The following is a 19,636-nucleotide window of genomic DNA, read 5'->3' on the forward strand; positions in this document are numbered from 1 at the left end:
TATGAATATACCATAACCCATTTGCTATAAAGATGTTCTTTGATATTTGTGATAAAAGTTCTTTCCTTTAAAGTTATTAGTGTCCACAGAGAATTTTTAGCCTTTTCTAATATTTTAAATATTTCTTTAAAACTATATTTAGTAAAAGTAAAAACTTTTAAGACTTAAACAAATTTCTCACAGTCTGAATTTCATTATGAACAAAACAAGTTACCCTGAATTTTCTGTGATGGTTTATGGAAAATGAGTTAATAGGAAATACTGAGGCAATTTTATTCAAATTTCTTCTCTACCACAACATCCACTGATATGTAATATCTAATAAATAGTATCTAAAAGTTAGCTCCATGGAGAATACATTAACTTTCTTCACTTCATTTCTGAGACTTCCTGAGTATGCTTCACATTTTTGCAGAGCATTAGCAGTAACCATGTGATTTGGGGGACATGTGGCAGAAACCGTGACCTCACGATACCCATTCCTACACTCTTCCTCATTAACAACACATTTTTGACCTGGAGAGTAGTCAGCTCATCTAAGTATTGTTGTTCTTCCCCTCCTTTGCTATTAGATGTCAGTATATGATAAATATCTAATAGGGTGGAGTGTAAATGAAAATCTATGAAGTGTTTCTGAGAAACCCTTTTTTAAATCTTTAACTGAAATATAGTTGCTGTTCAATATTGTTTGCTACAGGTGTACAATATAGAGCTTCACAATTTTTTTTGCAAAGGAAATTCCAAACGTTTTTATTTTTTAAGACATTTAATATCTTTAATTTGGGCATACTAATATTATTTATTACTCATTTTTAATTATAGTTTTTATTCAAGTATAGTTGACTTAAAATGTTGTGCCAATTTCTGTTGTACAAAAAGTGACGCAGTCATACATATATATACATTCTTTTTGTTATGTTATCTTCCATCATGTTCTATCCCATTCCTTTCATATTCTTACTCTTTCATAAACCCAGGCATGTATATAATGACTAAGAGAGAAAAAGAGAGAGAAAGAAAAAGTAAAAATACCTCTTTAACAAATGTGTATAGCTTTATCCTAATAAAAATTACAAAGATCAGCAAAATAATGCATAATGTTTAATTGTTATAAGGCAATCACTATAATTAAAATATTATTATTGGACTTTTATTTGTGAGGATCTACTTTATATATGCCTTTAATCTCTATCTTAAAGCACGTCAAAGATGTAATAGTGCTACTACTAATTATAGCTTTACAGTTTCACATTCCTTTTCTCACCCAGTGTTTCCTTCAACTGCTTCAACATCTCAGGTGGATAAAAACATTAAATCCCATAAGTTCAAAAATCAGAAGGAGCACTTGCTTTGGCAGCACATATACTAAAATTGGAATGATACAGAGAAAATTAGCATGGCCCCTGTGCAAGGGTAACATGCAAATTCATGAAGCAATCCAATTTTTTTTTTAAAAGAAGAAAAATGTTACAGAATTACCAATAAGAAAGCTAATTAGACTTTTCAGAAAAGTCTAGAAGATAGTTGGCAGTTAAAAATATGCAACCATTAAACTCGTTAGGCTATTAAGAACTAACAACTGAATAAGCTACACTGAAATTCCCCAGCATGTCAAATGGACCTGGAGGCAGGTTTTTGGCTGATGTGGATTGTGGTTGAGCAGAGAAGTGAGTGAATCCTTTTTCAGTTTAGGAAATAATCTCAGTATCTTGGGTGGAAAAAGAGTACTGTTTGTGTTGCCGGGTGTCTCTAACACAAGAGTTGGTGGGAATTCAACATGTTGATTTATATCTCACTGGAGAACTTAAGAGAATAGCAGAAAGAAAACTAGGGCATGACCTGACATCTACAAAACCAACTCCTTATTTTTCCTTAATGGAAATCATGCTAGGACTTGTGCATGCTCAATGAGCCAAACTGAAGTTACTTATTACACACTGCTTATGTTAGAGGTTTGATATCTATTGACACTGGCTGGAAACATTCCATCAAGAACTTCATTAAAGTAAACAGCAACAAGAAAACTCCTGATTAAATCATACTTGTTTCTGACATCAAAATACTGGCTTCGAAAATTTAGAACTTGCAGCAATACCATCTTGAAGTACTTAATTGTACTCCCTAATGATCCTATAAATCAGAATTGATTTAGTTTCTCTTTCCAAAGAGGAACAAAAATTTCTATAAGTTCATTTTCACTTTAACTATGGAATACGAAGGAAGATAATTACACACATCTTTATACTGATGTATTGTAAACATAGAAAGGAGAAAGAGTAAAAGCTTTAGGATTAAAAAAAGCAAGACAAATCATGGCTTTTACCATCATTTTATAGTAAGAGAGAAAAAAAAATGGCTTTGTAATAGAATGGCCTTTTTTATTTTCCTTAGAAAGTCTATGTACCCAGGTAAGAATAATCTGGATTCTCTGTTCCAGGGCTCTAAGTACAACTAAGTATTGGTTTTAAAGTTTATTATATATCAGTTTCTGTATAAGGCATTGCACGTGTATTACGTAGCTTAATTGGGCAACATTAGTGTGATGTTACTATACTCAATTCACAGATGAAGGAAATGAGGTCAGGCAGATCACATCAACAGCACATAGAAAACTCATCAAAGCCCAGTTTTTCTTTACATTAAAAACTCCATGATGCTCTGGTCCCCATACTCCAATTATCTGAGGGCTAGGAAAACTGCAGTCCCAGCTGTATGAAATTATCCTGCACCAGCAGAGTACCAGAACACCCCCAGAGACTCCATGCTTAAACTACACAAATACAATTACAACATATACATTGTGTGTCCATCAAGCAACAGTGGTTTTTTTTAAAAAAAACTACCAAAAGCACAAGTGAGAGAGACCCCTTGGAATACTTTACCAGTGGCTCAATTTCCATCAATCAGATTTTCAAAATTTAACAGCTAAGAAGGATTTCCACCTGTATTAATTTCCTATCATTGCTTTAACAAACTACCACAAACCAAGCGGCTTAAAACAACAAAAATTGTGTATCTTACAGTTCTGGAGGCTAGCAATCCAAAATAGGTCTCATGGGGTGTCAAGGTGCTATCAGGGCTGAGCTCCTTCTTAGAGGCTGGCAACATTGCTTGGATTGTGGCTTCCTTCCTCCATCTTCAAAGCTAGCAATTGCCAGCCATGCCCTCACACCTGCTCACTCTGATACTGACTCTTCTGTTCTAACCCCACCCCCTTCCACAGTGTACCTTGGTGATTACATTGTGCCCACCTGGATAATCAGGAATACTCTTTAGTGAAGGTCAGATAACTTGCGATCTTACTTTCACCTGAATCTTTAATTCTCCTTTGTCATATCACGCAATACAGTCACAAGATCCAGGTCACCTTCAAGGGACTGTTATTCTGCCTATGGACACAACCATTTTAAAAACAACAATGGAAAATCAGAAGTTATAGTAGGGACAAAAGGTCAACTGTGGAAAAACCCTAAATTGCTTATCCTCAAATTCTAAGCACTGCAAATCAGTAAAGAACCCTGGCAGGAGCATCAGAACAAACACAAAACTCCTTATAAGTCTTCTCAGGAATTTCAGAAGGAACATGGAAGGATAGTTCCACTTCTGGTGCCTGAACATTGTGTAACTTTAAGCAAATTTGTGAACTTGCATTTCTGGACCTAGGTTTTCTCATCTGGAAAATAATAGGGTCTGAGTAGATGATCCTTCATGACAGTTCCAGTAAGTAGTGCATGATCTCTGAGAGGGTTTTGATGCAGATACAAAATTCTGAGAAATGTGGGTGCCAGTAGTCTCTAACAGCATATCACCTAACAAAAACAAGGTGATTAACATTTTACTACTTTAAAAATATAACGAATCTGACACTGATAGTAATAGACCATTTATGAGCAGGGAAGCTAATTTTTTTTTTTATTTGCAGATCATGAAGGACAGACTTAGAAGCATTATGTTTAAAGTAAATACCTATGAAGCTAGTCTATAAAAATAATTTTTACTTAACTGTTATTCATTGTCATCAACAATAACAATTGATATACTATAAACATAAAAAGCTCTTTTTTATTGTTAAAAATTGCATTGAAACATGATTAATGGACTAGTGAAAGCAGTCATCTTAATATGAAAATTATAAATGACATGGTAATAAAAAATCTCATATTTATATTTCATATCGTTAGTATTTATTTTATTTATTTAATATTTTTAAATCAAAATAAAAACTCATATTCCAATTACTTAAAAGAATAATTAATAAAAATGGATAAAGCATAAATGTATTTTCTGATATCAAATATTGGCAATCCCTTTTTAAGCCACATTAATCAAAATCATTCTTTGAATATATGCACCCCTTTCTTATCATTTAAATGTAATTATATACAAGTCACTCAAATGTAACTTTGTGAGTGATGACTTTATAAGAGGCCATAACTTGTTGAAATTTGAAGAAGACAGTTTGTGGCTAGGGAGAAAAAAAGAAATCCACGTCAAGGAAAAGCAGATGGGGATAAGGCAGAAATATAAAACCAGTAAGAAAGACATTCCAAGATAATCAAACTTCTATAATCCCTTTGGTCCTTACTTATAACATAAATAACGTTTCCTATCTATCAAATCTGTGATTCAACAAGAGGTGAACTGATAGGGACCAGGAGATTCAAGAAACAACTGAAAAATAAAAATTGCTCAATAGTAAAAGGAGCAAGCCTCTAGATAAAGGCTGAAGAAATGAGACTCACAGAAATAATTGAGATGAATGGATGAGAGGCAGTTGTGGAGGGAGTGGAAGGCAGTTATAGGTGAAAAGATATCCTATACTTGGGATCTGGAGCCAAGCTGAATTAGTAAAACATGCACATTGATAATTAGAGTGTGGTTTAGACCTGGAATTACTTGGAAATAAGTGGAAAGATTATTTTCCCAAAGAACCACTAAGAACAATGAGGTTTCAATAGAGCTGAAATTGAGGTAGAGAAAAACCTGTGAAGGAAACTGGGAAATAGGCAAATTGTCCTAGGTGGCTAAAACTTAGAGAATCAATACATAGCAGATACTCAATAATATGTTATCCATCTTATTTTACACCTCTATCTATATACAATTCATACAATTGCATAATATGATTCCAAAAATCATGCATTCATTCTTCCCAAGAACCTTGGAACTAAGTTTTTTTCTTCTTAGGAAAGCCACAGAAGTACCTAAAAATGATGTAGGTCTAAAAAAGAGGTCAGGGGAGTTCCTGTCGTGGCGCAGTGGTTAACGAATCCGACTGGGAACCATGAGGTTGCGGGTTCGATCCCTTGCTCAGTGGGTTAACGATCCGGCATTGCCGTGAGCTGTGGTGTAGGTCGCAGACGCGGCTCGGATCCCGGAGTTGCTGTGGCCCTGGCATAGGCTGGTGATTACAGCTCCAATTTGACCCCTAGCCTGGGAACCTCCCCTATGCCGCGGGAGCAGCCCAAGAAATGGCAAAAAGACAAAAAACAAACAAACAAAATAAAAAAGAGGTCAGAATTAAAAAATATTTATTGGCTTTATCCCTTACTAATGGCATTATATTAGATGCTGGAGCAAGGAGAGAACACTGTAATAGAGTAGGAAGAATATTTCATTTATGCAAAGTTTTACACAACTCAATATGTCATATGATGAACATTTTTATGTTGATCGTGATGATGATGATTGGATACTGAATCAGAAGGTTTAGATATTCATTTTAGTTCTGTTACTTGTCAGTTATGTTTTCTTCCATAAGTCACTTGACCTCTCTTTAATCTCAGTTCCCACATCTATGAAATCATAAAGAAAAATGCCTGTTGTATCTCTATTAGACGAAATTATTATGAAGAGAGACAGAAGACAATTATCTCTGTCTACCTATGTATCAATGCTTTTTTGTAAACTCTAAAAAATAGTAAGAATTCACATGGCTTAGCCAAAGTCTTGTTTGTATAGAGATTACGAGCTAAAAATTACGACGTAATACATGTATAAGGGCTGTAAGGATATACACAAAATGCTGATGATATGACAGAATACAACAAATTCTGTAAGAAAAGTATAGTTTTATTTTCACTAATACATTAATGAAAGACTATAATATGATACTAACATCAATTGACTATGTAGACTTAATGGAATGGGTCAGAGTAGATAAAAGGAGTTACTCTCTACATACTAAGTTAAAGGAAGCATGTGTAAATGTTACATGGATCTGCAGTTGCAGCCTCAAAACTATGCCTAGTCACTCCTCACCCTCCACCCCTGACCTTTCTTATAGATTCAGTTTTAAATCATATCAGACTCTTGAAAACCTAACATTCATTTCAGTCTAATAGTACTCATTGATGACTGACAGAATCATTTGAAACATTGCAAAGAAAATGTCAAAAACTGCTACTGGCTCTTATCCTAACAGCTATTATCCTGTAGAAGAGGAAGAGTGGCTTACAGTAGTAGAGAGAAAATAATAATAAAATGTACATTGGGTTGAATATAGAAGAAACCACAGAGAAGTTAAAGCTAAATTTTAGGGAAACCACAGAAATGATTCAATTATAGAACCTTTCTCTGGGGAAATAAAAGAAAGCTTGTGACTACTAAAACTCCATCAGGGGAAATGAAAGAGGGTGGAGACAAGACAGGAATTCTACACCAAAAGGGAAAGAGATAGATGGATGACCTTTGGTTTTTCTCTGCAGCATTCTTGGACACAAAACTGCTTGGAGACAGCAACATTCTTCTGAATTAACTGTAAATAAATCAGAAACATATGTATTAAAATTTCACATTCTGAAAATGACCTTGGTCACCCCTAATGGGGTGGGGAAAGTTACTCATTAAATTACAGATATTTTCAATTTAGCAAGCTCCGTACAAAGGGCATGAGGGTAGGTGTAGCCAATTAACATCAAGACTGAAAGAGATACGTCTATGCAAACAGGCATCTGAGGATGTCTCTCCTCACTGCTCCCTTCGATCAGTCATCTCCTTTGGGTAAAATGTATTCTGGTGTGATAGAAACTAATTTTGACACAAAATGCTCTATATTGATTTCCCAGATTCTGTCGTGGCCTCTCCTCAGCAGACTCCTGCTGCACCAAACAGGAAAACCACTTTGATACCTAATTCAATAGAAAGCCCAATATAACTTTTCAGATTTACTACCGACATCTGAGAAGATGAAGAATGGCATCCTATCTTTCTTCCTGGAATTTCACACACAATGAATAAAACTGTTCTGCCCAAAGGGCATATTCTGCATGAAAAGCCACATTACTGGGGAGAAATACACCAAAAATGATCCAAGATTTTAAATAATAAAGGATAGGAAGAATGGGTGTAGCCCCTATGAGCTTTTCATTACATTCCTACCCACCAAGGAAAATTATTCCTTCTGGATGCCAAGATAAGCCCCTTTGTGTTATAAAAGGCAGTAGAATGATGTTCTTTACAGCAGTTTTTAGGGTCCTAATCTAATGTGATCTGAATTGATATTTTAACCTGACATAGAAAAAAACAAACAAACCAGCAAAAAATAAGCTTTATCAATATTATGCCTTTCAACCATTTTTTATGAATTTCTCTTAAAATTACCAAAAGAATTTAGATAAATACCATATAGTAAAATGAACAAAATGCCTTATTTCCAAGGAAATATTTCTGAAAATTTCAGAGTTGTATTTATAAAATTTCAAAATGCCCCACCATAGCAATGATGCACACAGTCTTTTATCATTTTAAGGTATTATGCTCTCTAATTTACATATTTGCTAATAATACTTTCAAATTTTGATTACTCAGAAATGTATAAATATATTTGTGATATTTCGGCAAACCACTGATAATATTATTACAATTTTGTGTCTGAGATAAGATGAAACTTAAGTGACTTATGTTGACCATATACCTTAGATTTGCTTGAGAAACTTCTCAATCCTAAAAACTGAACCTATTTCAGAATTATGAGGGATAGGCTCATGACTTTTGTGAGTCATTCAATTGCTTTATATTTTTAAAAATGAAATACTTTTACGCACAAATCATTCTCCTTATACCAACAATGAAATAGAAAGAAAAAGCAAAAAAAAAAATTAAAATAGCATTAAAAATTCCTAGGAATTGGAATTTTCATTGTAGCTCAGCAGGTTAAGAAACCCAACTGGTATCCATAAGGATCTGTATTAGATCCCTGGCCTTGATCAGTGCATTAAGGATCCAGTGTTGCGATGAGCTGTGGTTTAGGTTGCAGATGTGGCTCAGATCCCACATTGCTGTAGCTGTGACGTAGGCTGGCAGCTGCAGCTCTAATTCGATCCCTAGCCTGGGAACTTCTGTATGCCACAGGTGTGGCCCTAAAAAACAAAAAATTAAAATGAAAAAAAAATACCCAGAAATATATTAAACCAAGGAGGTGAAAAACCTATATGCTGAAAACTAGAAAATATTAATAAAGGAAACGAAGATGATGCAGTGAAATAGAACATACCCCATCCTGTTGGATTGAAAGAATTAATATTGTTAAAATTACCCTATTACCCAAAGCAATCTATAGATTTAATGTGATCCCTATCAAATTACCCACGACATGACATGATTCATAGCACTAAGACACATAATCCTAAAATTTATATGGAACCAAAGCAATCCTGAGACAAAAAGAAGAAAGCTGGAGGCATAACCTTCCCAGACTTCAGACAATACTGCAAAGCTACAGTAATCAAAATGACTCAGTATTGGCACAAAAACAGAAATTCAGATAAATGAAACAGAGAGCCCAGAAATACACCCACATACTTATGGTCAGGGTTAATTAATCTTCAACAAAAGAAGCAAGAATATATAATGGAGAAAAGACAGTCTCTTCAGCAACTGATATTAGGAAAGCTGAAAAGTCTCAGGTAAATCAATTAAGTTAGAACACTCCCTCATACCATATAAAAAATAAACTCAAAATTGTTTAAAGACCTAAAATATAATACATAATACCACAAAACCCCTAGAAGAGAACCTAGACAAAATATTTTTGGACATAAATCATAGCAATATTTTCTTCAGTGTCCCAAAGTGAGAGAAATAAAAGCAAAAATCAACAAATAGCACCTAATCAAATGTAAAAGCTTTTGCACAGCAAAAGAAATCATCAACAAAACAAAACGATGACATACAGAATGGGAGAAAATATTTGCAAATGCTGCAACTGATAAGGGCTTAATTTCCAAAATATACAAAGAGCTTATACAATTCAATATAAAAAAATCAAAAAAGGGGTATAAATCTAAACAGACATTTATGCAAAGAAGACATATGGATAGCCACAGGCACATAAAAGATGCTCAACATCACTAATTATTAGAAAAATGCAAGTCAAAACTAAAATGAAGTATCACCTCATACTGTCAGAATGACTATCATCAAAAAGTCTACACATAATAAATGCTAGAGAGAGTGTGGAGAAAAGGGAAACTTCCTACATTGCTAATGGAAATTTAAATTGGTGCAGCCACTGGGAAAAATAGTATGAAGATTCCTTACAAAACTAAAAATAGATCTACCAAAAGATCTAACAATCCCCTGCTGGCATATATCCAGAAAACAAACAAAAAAACTCTCTAATTCAAAAAGATACATGCACTTCAATGTTCTGAGCAGCGCTATTTATAATAGCCGAGACATGGAAACTGCCTAAAAGCTCATCAACAGATGACTGGTTTAAGAGGTGGTATATATACATATACACATCTTAAATCAATAGAATAGAATATTACAATAGACCAATAAATATTATATTCAATCAAACCAACACAATAGAATATTACTCGACCATTAAAAAGATGGCAATTTCCATTTGTGGCAACAAGGATAGGCATAGAGAACATTGTACTAAATAAAATACCTCACACAGAGAAAGACAAGTATCATATGGCATCACTTATATGTGAAACATGAAAAAATAGTTCAAGTGACCTATATACAAAACAGAAACAGGCTCATAGAAATAGAAAGCAAATTTCTGGTTACCAAGGGGAAAGAGGGAAGAGGGATAAATTAGGAGTCTGCACAAACTACTATACATAAAATAGATCAACAACAAAGAATTACTGTATAATATAGGGAACAATATTCAATATCTTATAACAAGCTAGAATGGAAAGGAATCTGCAAAAAATATATATATAGAATATATGTAATTTTTGAATATATTCTGGATTACCTTTAGGGGTTACTTTACCTAAAACTTAACACAATACTCTAAAAGTAACACGACATTGTAAATCAACTATACTTCAAAAAAAATTCATTTCAAAACATTTTAAAAAGTGGTATTTGCTAAAAATCTCAATGCCTTAGTTTGGTTTTTATATGGAAATATATACTAAGATCATATATGTGCATATATATCATAATATATAACATATAATATATATTAATACAATATATTATCTATATATTATATACATAAATATCAGTTTATGAATATACACAGTATATAATATAGAAATACTATGTACACAATTTTTTGCATCCTTTAGAATGCTTTTCACTTCATGACTATAAATTATTAGGAAAAACTCAAAAGCTAAGTAGAATTTTTAATGATTTTTACCACTGATCCAAAAGTTCAATGATCTTTGATAACTGATTACACTTTTAGGCCTTGCAAATGTGATTAATTACTGCTTGGAGCTGATGTCACAAACTTCAATATGTTTAACCTTCCATTATTTGGTTGTGAACTCTAGCTTTAAAAACATGAAATCAGATACATTTAAATTCATTTCCCTTTACTGCTTTTTCAAATTTACAGAGACAAAATACTCCAACCCAAGTCACAGTTTGTAAAATGCCTCAAAAAATAAAAGAGAAAACAAAGGTTTTTAATGTTTGGAAAATTTTTAGAAGGTTTGTTTCCAGTATTTTATTTTACTTATCAACTTTGGTCCAACACAAACTAACTATAGTCAGAATAAATCTGATGATTTTCCCCTAAATGAATTCCAAGCTTGCAAAAAATAAGAACTGATAATAACAAGAACAATATTTTGATATCTCCCTCTCCTATTTAGGCCCATCGAGAGGAAAACTATAAAAATAAATAGCAGTCTATCCAAAAGGCAGAAGCACAAATATGACAGGGCTTGTGGTATTATTTCCTGAATGGTTCATGTGATTTCTTGGAGAGTATTTTTATAGGCTAAGTTACAGAATCATAGACTCATGAAATTTTTAGAACTGGAAGGAATGTTAGCAATCACTAGGGTGCTATTCAGTAAACTCTCCCTTGAATGTTCAAAATAATACCCAAAAGAGCTTGTAGAACTTTTTAGGAAAATACTTCTTTTCCTAAAGAGTGCTTTCTATATATGTTGGGATCCTGGGTATATGGCACCAGGTAGCTTCACTACACTGTGATCTGGGACAGGGCAGATGAGGTTGGTTTCTTTTGAATTCTATCCAAAGAGGTTTATTGATGGAAGTTAAAGGGGTTCATAGGCATGCATATTTATCAAACAATATCCCATGCGGAAATCCAGATAATAGCAAGCTAAATTACCCATGTATAATAATGCATGTGACTAAATAAAATCTGCAATACACAGCAGAAATTTTAGCCTAGCTAATTATCTTTAAAGTTACATAACAGTATTTTAGATGACTGTGTTTTTTTTTTCTGGTAGAGTTTATGTGCTCTATTACTGTAACTCATACAAAACTTAGCACTGTATATAGTAAGGAGTGGATTTTTTTTTTTCTTTTCTTTTTAGGGCTGCATCTGTGGCATATGGAAGATGTTCAGGCATGGGGTCTAATTGGAATTGCAAATTCTGGTATACACCACAACCATAGCAACAGCAGATCCAAGATGCAGGTTGCAGCAACGCAGGATCCTTAACCCACTGAGTGAGGCCAGGGATTGAACATCCATACTTCTGGATACTAGTAGGGTTCTTAACATGCTGAGCCTCAATGGGAACTCCAGGACTGGATATTTATTTGTGTTTATGTTTTTTTTTTTTTATTTTTTGATAACACAGATAGCAACTATCTCAAAAAAAAAAAAAAAAAGAAAGCAAATCTCTAGAGTATCATGGGCATTTAAAGTGTTCCATTTATTTTAGAATTCCTACAGAAAATTTAACTGTGCTTAAAGAAGATTATCTCATTTAATCCTCACAAAAGTCTTGTTTGCAAGTAAGAAGACTGGTTAGAGAGGGCAGATAATTTGACCCGAGTTACCCAACTGTTAAGGCAGGCACAAAACTGAGCTTCAAGCCGCAGTGTCTGTTAAAGCCCCCCAGTGAGAAACAATAGAAAGTCAAAAGGGTTTGCACATTAGTTCATCCATTTTAAAAAGAAAGAGTAATAATTCTTGGAAAAGTTAAGTAAAAACACAGAATAATTCTAATGACTGTAAGAAAAAGAAAAATTTTAACTGAGATGTACCATGTAAAAAGAAAACAAAATCATTCTCCCCCATAAATCTCCCTTTTACCCTCACCCAGAGTTTCTTTCTAGTAAAAAAAGAAATACAGCATTTCTTGGAATAAAAACGATACCTGGAAAACATGCTCCTAAGGATGTGAGGCACTAAGGTCCTTCTCGGTTTACCTTTCTCTCAGTCGAGCTCTTGACTTTGAGTACATGTGGCTGGAACACTTTGAGCTGCTCTAGTCTTACAGGTTTGTACATTTCCTTCCATTCTAACTTTCAAGGATGCACAGATTTGGTAAATTATTTCAAAGTCTTTTTAAAATTTCCATTCTTAATATGAGCTTCTGCCTTTCAACTCTCCTATTAAACAGTTACACTCGTACTCTAAAGCCCATCCTCTTTCCACTGAGAACTAGAGATATAGTGCTAATCTTACAGATTAGTACAATTTTAAGCAGACTTCACCAATAGATGATATTAGAAGTTTATTCTCTTTCTTTTCTCTTTCATTGGGCATTTTTCCCCATCCTTGCTAGGGGTTTCTAAGGCCACTTGATATGTTTATTTTTATTTAAGGGCGTTTCCTAAGGTCACTGGATATCTTTATTTTTATTTACATATCTTGGATCTTCCACTAGAAAAAAAAGAAAGTTTTCCACTGAAAACAAATCAAAATACTGGGTGGGCTTGCAAAGTTCCAAAATTATTTTTAAGTCATATTTAGCTGCCAAAATTGATATAATTTAATCAGCTGGCATTTTTAGCATAAGAAAATTTCCAATTATTTGAATCAACTTGTTAAAGTAAGTGAGGATATGATTCTCGTGTTCATTAGCAATTTTTTAAACAGGGTGTTTCTTTGGCTATTTTTCAGTCTGGCTGGATGAAAATTACAGTCGGCATAATAAATGATTAGAGGGAATTAATTAACTAATATGAGAACAGATTCCATCTGAACTTAGTGCTACTATAGCAAGTAAATTTCACTCAGTGCCTTAAGTTTAATGCAGAAGTCATGAACTGTAATCAACAAAGACTCAGATTTTTAATATGAAATATTTCTATCTCATTCACATATTTAATGAACTATTTTACTACATGGGAGCAAAAAAAATTTTTTTTGTTTGTTTTTTTTTTTTTTTTTCTAAGGTCTCACTCACGGCATATGGACGTTCCCAAGCTAGGGGTCTAATCGGAGCTGTAACTGCCAGCCTATGCTAGAGCCACAGCACCGCCAGATCTGAGCCGCATCTGTGACCTACACCCCACAGCTCACGGCAACGCCAGATCCTTAACTCACTGAGCAAGGCCAGGGATCGAACCTGCAACCTCATGGTTCCTAGTCGGGTTCCTTAAACACTGAGCCATGATGGGAACTCTGCAAAAACATTCTTAATCTTCATTTATTAAATCTGATTAATCAATACTCCTTATAAAGGGTTCCATTACGGTAACTGTTAGGATTACATAGGAGGAAAAAATAAATTGTTCATATTCCATTTTACAGGAAGTAAGAAGTATGTATAATTTTATGAGAAATTTTGCTTGTTATTTCAATGACCTTTCATCTCAACTTCAAAATCATCTGATTCTAAACATGTGCTAAAGTATTAAATTTATTTTACTCAGCTTGACCTCTGCTTTCTAAATACAACCCATGCAAAGCCTATTTCTTAGCAAATTCATTTCTGTCCTCTACTTCAGCAGTCATTCACTTGCTCCTCTGTGCTGTACATGACACAATACAATCTTCAACTGGAGATGGTAACCTATTGTTTCCTAATTATTTTTTCCACCTGCCTTCTCTTTTAAAATAGTAGACTTGTAAACAGAGGGTCCCTTTTGTTTCATCTTTCCACCATTTCTACTTGGCATTTTTTCTAGCACTTAGAAGATGAACTAGAAATATAAATTTCCACCAGTCATGAAATCTCATGAGGCAGGGCTTTTGACGTTTGTCCACTGATGTGTCACAAACACCTAGAAAGTACCTGGCACATATGAAATACTCACTAAAGAAATAATCATTGAACTCATATAGTTTAATTGAATTTGAATAAGTCTAACTAATTTATTCTATTAGAATGATTTATTTCAACTGTATTAGACCCTAAAGTGTCTAAGTATGAAAATTATCTTTGTTTTCTATTAAATTCTATGCATTCTTTTAGTGTATGGAATAATTTTTAATTTAAGTTTATACCTCAACACACATTTTGGTCAGCAAAATAAAGGAAAGATTCAGATTCCTACATCAACTTGTAACCTGTCCCTGCCCTTCTGACACAAGTACCATCTAACATGTGTGCATTTTATCTCCTATGTCTGGTACTTTTTTTTATTTTGTCTTTCTTTTCTTATTACTCAATGAATTTATTACATTTGTAAGTTGTACAATGATCATCACAATCCAATTTTATAGGATTTCCATCCCACTCTTGAAGCTTCAACCAAACTGTGTTTGAATCTTAACACTGAAAGTGGGGTGGAAACGTCACTGTACAGTCTCACTCTTGATATTTCTGGCAGTATTTAGGTAATTTCATGCCAAAGAACTTCAAGAGGCCACATTAGATTTCAGAGGGTCATACTATCTCTTGCCAGAAACAGGAAGATAAGTCAACATGATTAAACTCTTACAGGTTAATAATAATTACAACAACATATTCTTCAAGCCTTCTCTTTGGCAATCTCCTGTTTCCAGTCTGTAATTTTAATTGTCCCATTCATATTGAATTAAATGTGAACTGGTAAAATTTAACTTGTTTATTTAAAAGAGCACTGGACTGTGACAATCAAGAGACCCAGATTCATGTACCAATTGAATCATTAACAAGTTGTATATTGTTGGCAAGTCACCTCTTTTTCATTCTCAGGATCCCAAACTGAGAAAACCAGAGACTGAGCTGTGTGATGTTTGAAGTCCCTTCAAGATCTAAGATTTTAAATCCTTTTGATGTATCCCTAAATATTGATATTTCCCAACTTTCACCCACATCATTATACTTTGTGTTCTTTCCTTAGGTTAGAATACCCTCTCCTCTTCCCTTGCCTTTCAAATCTTGATGTCTTTTCAAGGCCCTTTCCTGATTGCTGTGTGTGGACATATTAACAACCAAATGAATACATAATTTTTTGGATAGGTTAGCTTTTTATATTCAACAATAGTTTTGCATATGTATTAGTGTTATATCTCCAAGATTACTATGCTCTTGAAGGAGAGATAATGGCTGTGCTTCCTTTGTATGCCTTATGGCACTCAGTGGTATGCTGGGTATTCATTTTTTTCTCATCATTCTTAAGATGCATTTGATTGCTTACATAATTTATTTTGTAAGTGAACCTATAATATTTGTGCAATTAAAAATGTCCACAATTAAAATTCCAGTTTCTTTTTGCATAAGCTCTTAGAAAAGATATGATTACATTTCCCATTCTATTGACAATGCTGGTATTTGAAGGGTATCTCATTTTCAAATTTGTATACCTTGTTGTTTGTGAGAATCAATTTAGTCTATGGAGGAGAAAAAGGCTTTTGGTGAGACCTCTGTGTGCGTTCAGTAATGAGAAATTATACCATTTTAGATGATTCACTTTAGGTAAAAGATTTCCTTATATTGCCTAAGGAATGAGAGTGGGATGATGACTCAAGAGAACTCAGATTCCAGTACCAGCTTTGTCAGGAAATTCCTGAAAAACAAAATCCTTAAATTAATAGATATGTGTTCAGTTTTCCTATTACATATTTATTTCAATGTTATTCTCCTGACTTATTTCACAGATGGGATAAAATAAAATGAGAACTTTTTTAATTTAAATATAAGCAATATAAAAATGTTCATGTATTACTACTTTCAATTGATTTTTCTATCCTCAGTTCAACTTTGTCTTTCTTATTAATCACACCTGTTAAGATATTATTTTCAAATTCAGTTAAAAAAATCCAGCATTAAAATTATACATGAAACTGGGACTTTACTTTTGCTGAAAGTAGACGTAGCCAGAAGCAATAGATCTGAGATTCATCTAAACAGTGAAGATAGGTTTTTAAAACAGCATGAAAATAACTTAGATTTTAAAAATTACTTTTCCATTTTCCCAAGAAGATATTTTTTCCATAAAATCTCTCTAATGTAGTGTACTTTTTATTTATGGAACATAAGACATGTGACTTATAATACAATATAAACATTTACTGAAGAATGCTCCTGGAGTACACGAGACAATTGTTGAGGTTGTGACAAAGCCTATTTCTTAGTGAGCCCCTCAGTGTTAGAGAAGACTGTTAAAATCCTCCAGTCCCACTTCTGGGCATATATCTGGATAAAATCATAATTTGATAAGAAATGTGCATCCCAACAATCACTGCAGCACTATTCACAATAGCCAAGTCGTGGAAGCAACCTAAGTGTCCATTGACAGATGAGTGGATAAAGATGTGAGATATATATATATATATATATATATATATATATGTATACACACAATGGAATATTACTCAGCCATAAAAAGTTGAATAATGCCATTTTCTGCAACATGAATGGATTTAGAGATTATCATACTAAATGAAGTAAACCAAATACAAATATCATATGATATAGCTCATATGTGGAATCTAAGAAAGACACATATTAACTTACATACAAAACAGAAATAGAACCACAGATATAAAAAATAACTTATGGTTACTAAAGGGGAAATTCAGGGGGAGGGGTAAATTAGAAATCAGGGACTAGCATTAAAAAAAAAATGGGAATGTCCATTAGTGTGTGCTGCATTAACAATACAATTCTTTGAGATAAATTAATTTTTAAAGGAACTGTAAAACATAGAAGAAGGCTATGACTATATAGTTTTTTAATAAATATTAAATAAAAATGCCAACAGATAACAAGTTAATCAATGGTCTAGGTTTTCCTCTTGGGAGAGTATGCACAACTTTCCATTAGTTATCTATTAATTAGATCTCTTCTAGTTTATTCAGATTTACTTAGACTTTTTATATTCTCGAATGATCATTCCTTTTAATCTCCTTTTCCTATTTCCTCCTCTTTGAGTTCACTAATTATATTTATTAAGAGCTAAATTTAATAATGTATATTAATTTTATCATTTTATCTTCACAATAAATCCATGAGGTAAGTAACATTATTATCTTTATTTAACTAAAGACAAAATTAAGTTTTAGAGAAATAAAAAACTCACCAAGGATCACATAGTGAACAAATGGCCAAAATCCAACTATTTGTGAATCCAAAGTAGATGATCTTCACCCTAATCCTTTCTGTTTTTGTCTCACCAGCATGATATGTCTATTGGTCCTTAATTCTTCTTCCTTAAAAAAGTTCTTAATCATTCATCTTTGAAAATAATTTGCACATTTGAAATTTACAATCAGAAAAAAATTACCTCTATTTTGACATTCTTTAATATCAATATTTAATCTATATTATATAACATACATCATAAATTTTAAGAGAAAACAATTAAAATGCAATCATAGAATAAACATATTTTTTACATCTGCACAACTCTCTCCACATGTACACTTATAATAAGGTAGATTGATTGTTTTTTCAATAAAGTCATTCATTCATTTATCTAAGCAAAATTCTTTATTTTTCAAAGTCATGAAAAATAAGAAAAGAGTGAGAAACTCTCATGTCCCTAAGATTATCAAGGAGACATGACTAAACATCATGTGATATCCTGCATTAGATCTTGGGACAGAAAAAAAGACATTAGAGGAAAAACTGTTGAAATCCAAATAAAGTCTCTAGTTTAATTAATAGAATTACCAAGGCTAGTGGTTTAGTATTGACCAAAGCACTGTGGCAAATATTATGTTAACATTAGGGAAAGCCAAGAGGAGGATATACAGAAATTCCTTGGATCATCTTTCAATTTTCCTGCATTTTTCAGGATATTTTTTAAAAGTTTAAAATATAAAAAATGCTTTATTGAGTATCTAGCATGTGTTGTATTGTGCAAAGGAGTAGTCAGGAAAGAAAAATGAAGACCACTTTTGCCTTCCATAAGTTTCCAGTCTAATTAGGTTAGTAGTTCTGACTGAAAAAGAATAGGACACTCTTTTATACTGATAGGCACAAAAAGATGGGGATACAAAGGAAAGGGAAAACTAGCTCTACTTGACCAAGATAAAGAACACTTAGTAGCTCAGAAAATGCTTCATCACATTATCTAAATTTTAGCACACAACAACAAAAATGAATACTATTTATAGGCCAATATGGCTGCTTATTTTAAGGATAATCTTGGAAAATTATATGTGGACAAACATTTCTTTTATGAGTAACAAGTAAGGTTTTAGATTGATGTCAGATATACATAGATAGATAGACTTGAATAAATAGATTGGCTATTAAAATTTCCTTATATATAACATTAAAATACGTTTGTTAAAGTAGCGATATGCAATTTGCTTTATTCTGGACACTAATAACATCTAATTAGCAAGAGATCCAAGAGAAGAGTAAATATTTCAACATTTCAGGTGATAGTGGTCATTATAGAGAACAATTCTTCTCCATGAGAATATAATTCTGCAAACTCTTGTTAGACTTGTAAAATATCCCCCCCCCCTTTTTTTTTTCAAGAAATAAGGACTTATGCCTGGAGTTTTCTTAGGCTTATTTACAATCCCATCTATCATCTCTCATGTTTCAGATAGGAAATTTTATCTTAATATGCTTCTTAGATACTCAATTACAATGGCTACATTTAACAGAGTTATGAAAACGAATGTAGTAATTGCTTTGATAAGAGGTTTAGGTTAATATTCAAAAACCTAGTATACTTGAGAGAATAATTATAAATCAATTATTGAATTTGCTTTTGTAACTAATCATTTAGAAACCCATTAACAGAAGGTTCTGTGAACAGCTGAGATACTGTGCATGTCCCTGTATGTTTGGGTACTATAAATACAGGATTACCAAGGCTTTATGAACATTTAACTACATTTTAACTAACACCCTGCAGTCCATTCTCTATCAGTAAAATGCCTAGGAGTTTACACTTGTAGAGTTTCAAGAAATCCAGATGGACCGCATTACTACTTGGCTTCTTTGAGCATTATGAAAACATGACCTTGTTTCTCACAAAAGTACACAGTTTTATGTTAATGTTAAGTGCTGTAATATCTCTAAGCGTTTAACTTAATTCGACCTGTTCAAAA

The 19,636-nt window shown here is 33.0% G+C and overlaps 1 protein-coding gene and 1 non-coding gene across 6 annotated transcripts in view; one reads left to right on the plus strand and one right to left on the minus strand.

The window, feature by feature from the left end:
- LOC106504979 (uncharacterized) overlaps positions 1-19,636 on the minus strand; it is a 980,193-nt gene that overhangs the window by 489,255 nt on the left and 471,302 nt on the right. For 2 of the 5 annotated variants that reach the window (XR_014816005.1, XM_084977285.1), the window contains one exon: positions 6,052-6,757. The gene's annotated coding sequence lies outside the window, so the exon portion shown is untranslated. Of the gene's footprint in view, positions 1-6,051; positions 6,758-12,563; positions 12,846-17,643; positions 17,774-19,636 lie in introns of those variants that run through there. The other 3 variants (XR_014816006.1, XR_002335880.2, XR_014816007.1) reach the window with 3 other exon arrangements.
- On the plus strand, positions 1,346-1,448 carry LOC146400047 (U6 spliceosomal RNA). Its single transcript, XR_014816983.1, has one exon. It is a non-coding gene; the product is annotated as a U6 spliceosomal RNA (small nuclear RNA).

Source organism: Sus scrofa, chromosome 9 (genome assembly GCF_054392235.1).
Source record: "Sus scrofa isolate SSC_HxYL_T2T_F1_AM1 chromosome 9, Sscrofa_HxYL_maternal_Yorkshire_Landrace_v2.0, whole genome shotgun sequence".
NCBI classification, from domain to species: domain Eukaryota; kingdom Metazoa; phylum Chordata; class Mammalia; order Artiodactyla; family Suidae; genus Sus; species Sus scrofa.